Source organism: Salvelinus namaycush, chromosome 18 (genome assembly GCF_016432855.1).
Source record: "Salvelinus namaycush isolate Seneca chromosome 18, SaNama_1.0, whole genome shotgun sequence".
In the NCBI taxonomy this organism is placed as follows: domain Eukaryota; kingdom Metazoa; phylum Chordata; class Actinopteri; order Salmoniformes; family Salmonidae; genus Salvelinus; species Salvelinus namaycush.
Genome location: NC_052324.1, coordinates 41,811,016 through 41,815,026, shown reverse-complemented (window position 1 = coordinate 41,815,026; position 4,011 = coordinate 41,811,016).

Here is a 4,011-nt window from a genome sequence, read left to right as displayed (position 1 = left end):
CTAGGGGATAGTGTCTCTAGGGCATAGTGTCTCTCTGGGGGATAGTGTCTCTCTATGGGATAGTGTCTCTCTAGGGGATAGTGTCTCTCTAGGGGATAGTGTCTCTCTAGGGGATAGTGTCTCTCTAGGGGACAGTGTCTCTCTGGGGGATAGTGTCTCTCTAGGGGATAGTGTCTCTAGGGGATAGTGTCTCTCTAGGGGATAGTGTGTCTCTAGGGGATAGTGTGTCTCTAGGGGATAGTGTGTCTCTAGGGGATAGTGTGTCTCTAGGGGATAGTGTCTCTCTAGGGGATAGTGTCTCTCTAGGGGATAGTGTCTCTCTAGGGGACAGTGTCTCTCTGGGGGATAGTGTCTCTCTAGGGGATAGTGTCTCTCTAGGGGATAGTGTCTCTCTAGGGGATAGTGTCTCTCTAGGGGATAGTGTCTCTCTGGGGGATAGTGTCTCTCTGGGGGATAGTGTCTCTCTGGGGGATAGTGTCTCTCTATGGGATAGTGTCTCTCTATGGGATAGTGTCTCTCTAGGGGATAGTGTCTCTAGGGGATAGTGTCTCTAGGGGATAGTGTCTCTCTAGGGGATAGTGTCTCTAGGGGATAGTGTCTCTCTAGGGGATAGTGTTTCTCTAGGGGATAGTGTCTCTCTAGGAGATAGTGTCTCTCTAGGAGATAGTGTCTCTCTAGGGGATAGTGTCTCTCTAGGGGATAGTGTGTCTCTAGGGGATAGTGTGTCTCTAGGGGATAGTGTCTCTCTAGGGGATAGTGTCTCTAGGGGATAGTGTCTCTCTAGGGGATAGTGTCTCTCTAGGGGATAGTGTGTCTCTAGGGGATAGTGTGTCTCTAGGGGATAGTGTCTCTCTAGGGGATAGTGTCTCTAGGGGATAGTGTCTCTAGGGGATAGTGTCTAGGGGATAGTGTCTCTCTAGGGGATAGTGTGTCTCTAGGGGATAGTGTCTCTCTAGGGGATAGTGTCTCTAGGGGATAGTGTCTCTAGGGGATAGTGTGTCTCTAGGGGATAGTGTGTCTCTAGGGGATAGTGTCTCTCTAGGGGATAGTGTCTCTAGGGGATAGTGTCTCTCTAGGGGATAGTGTCTATAGGGGATAGTGTTTCTAGGGGATAGTGTCTCTAGGGGATAGTGTCTCTCTAGGGGATAGTGTCTCTCTAGGGGATAGTGTCTCTAGGGGATAGTGTCTCTAGGGGATAGTGTCTCTCTAGGGGATAGTGTCTAGGGGATAGTGTCTAGGGGATAGTGTCTCTCTAGGGGATAGTGTCTCTCTAGGGGATAGTGTCTCTCTAGGGGATAGTGTCTCTCTAGGGGATAGTGTCTCTAGGGAATAGTGTCTCTCTAGGGGATAGTGTCTCTCTAGGGGATAGTGTCTAGGGGATAGTGTCTCTAGGGGATAGTGTCTCTCTAGGGGATAGTGTCTCTCTAGGGGATAGTTTCTCTCTAGGGGATAGTGTCTAGGGGATAGTGTCTAGGGGATAGTGTCTCTAGGGGATAGTGTCTCTCTAGGGGATAGTGTCTCTCTAGGGGATAGTGTCTCTCTAGGGGATAGTGTCTCTCTAGGGGATAGTGTCTCTCTAGGGGATAGTGTCTCTCTAGGGGACAGTGTGTCTCTGGGGGATAGTGTCTAGGGGATAGTGTCTCTCTAGGGGATAGTGTCTCTAGGGGATAGTGTCTCTCTAGGGGATAGTGTGTCTCTGGGGGATAGTGTCTAGGGGATAGTGTCTCTCTAGGGGATAGTGTCTCTCTAGGGGATAGTGTCTCTCTAGGGGATAGTGTGTCTCTAGGGGATATTGTGTCTCTAGGGGATAGTGTCTCTCTAGGGGATAGTGTCTCTAGGGGATAGTGTCTCTAGGGGATAGTGTCTAGGGGATAGTGTCTCTCTAGGGGATAGTGTGTCTCTAGGGGATAGTGTCTCTCTAGGGGATAGTGTCTCTCTAGGGGATAGTGTCTCTAGGGGATAGTGTGTCTCTAGGGGATAGTGTGTCTCTAGGGGATAGTGTCTCTCTAGGGGATAGTGTCTCTAGGGGATAGTGTCTCTCTAGGGGATAGTGTCTATAGGGGATAGTGTTTCTAGGGGATAGTGTCTCTAGGGGATAGTGTCTCTCTAGGGGATAGTGTCTCTCTAGGGGATAGTGTCTCTAGGGGATAGTGTCTCTAGGGGATAGTGTCTCTCTAGGGGATAGTGTCTAGGGGATAGTGTCTAGGGGATAGTGTCTCTCTAGGGGATAGTGTCTCTCTAGGGGATAGTGTCTCTCTAGGGGATAGTGTCTCTCTAGGGGATAGTGTCTCTAGGGGATAGTGTCTCTCTAGGGGATAGTGTCTCTCTAGGGGATAGTGTCTAGGGGATAGTGTCTCTAGGGGATAGTGTCTCTCTAGGGGATAGTGTCTCTCTAGGGGATAGTTTCTCTCTAGGGGATAGTGTCTAGGGGATAGTGTCTAGGGATAGTGTCTCTAGGGGATAGTGTCTCTAGGGGATAGTGTCTCTCTAGGGGATAGTGTCTCTCTAGGGGATAGTGTCTCTCTAGGGGATAGTGTCTCTCTAGGGGATAGTGTCTCTCTAGGGGATAGTGTCTCTCTAGGGGACAGTGTGTCTCTGGGGGATAGTGTCTAGGGGATAGTGTCTCTCTAGGGGATAGTGTCTCTAGGGGATAGTGTCTCTCTAGGGGATAGTGTGTCTCTGGGGGATAGTGTCTAGGGGATAGTGTCTCTCTAGGGGATAGTGTCTCTCTAGGGGATAGTGTCTCTCTAGGGGATAGTGTGTCTCTAGGGGATAGTGTCTCTAGGGGATAGTGTCTCTCTAGGGGATAGTGTCTCTAGGGGATAGTGTCTCTCTAGGGGATAGTGTCTCTCTAGGGGATAGTGTCTCTCTAGGGGATAGTGTCTCTAGGGGATAGTGTCTCTAGGGGATAGTGTCTCTCTAGGGGATAGTGTCTCTCTAGGGGATAGTGTGTCTCTAGGGGATAGTGTGTCTCTAGGGGATAGTGTGTCTCTAGGGGATAGTGTCTAGGGGATAGTGTCTCTAGGGGATAGTGTCTCTCTAGGGGATAGTGTCTCTCTAGGGGATAGTGTCTCTCTAGGGGATAGTGTGTCTCTGGGGGATAGTGTCTCTCTAGGGGACAGTGTCTCTCTAGGGGACAGTGTCTCTCTAGGGGATAGTGTCTCTCTAGGGGATAGTGTCTAGGGGATAGTGTCTCTCTAGGGGATAGTGTCTCTCTAGGGGATAGTGTCTCTCTAGGGGATAGTGTCTCTCTAGGGGATAGTGTCTCTAGGGGATAGTGTATCTCTAGGGGATAGTGTCTCTCTAGGGGATAGTGTCTAGGGGATAGTGTCTCTAGGGGATAGTGTCTCTCTAGGGGATAGTGTCTCTCTAGGGGATAGTGTCTCTCTAGGGGATAGTTTCTCTCTAGGGGATAGTGTCTAGGGGATAGTGTCTAGGGGATAGTGTCTCTAGGGGATAGTGTCTCTCTAGGGGATAGTGTCTCTCTAGGGGATAGTGTCTCTCTAGGGGATAGTGTCTCTCTAGGGGATAGTGTCTCTCTAGGGGATAGTGTCTCTCTAGGGGACAGTGTGTCTCTGGGGGATAGTGTCTAGGGGATAGTGTCTCTCTAGGGGATAGTGTCTCTAGGGGATAGTGTCTCTCTAGGGGATAGTGTGTCTCTGGGGGATAGTGTCTAGGGGATAGTGTCTCTCTAGGGGATAGTGTCTCTCTAGGGGATAGTGTCTCTCTAGGGGATAGTGTGTCTCTAGGGGATAGTGTCTCTAGGGGATAGTGTCTCTCTAGGGGATAGTGTCTCTAGGGGATAGTGTCTCTCTAGGGGATAGTGTCTCTCTAGGGGATAGTGTCTCTCTAGGGGATAGTGTCTCTAGGGGATAGTGTCTCTAGGGGATAGTGTCTCTCTAGGGGATAGTGTCTCTCTAGGGGATAGTGTGTCTCTAGGGGATAGTGTGTCTCTAGGGGATAGTGTCTAGGGGATAGTGTCTCTAGGGGATAGTGTCTCTCTAGGGGATA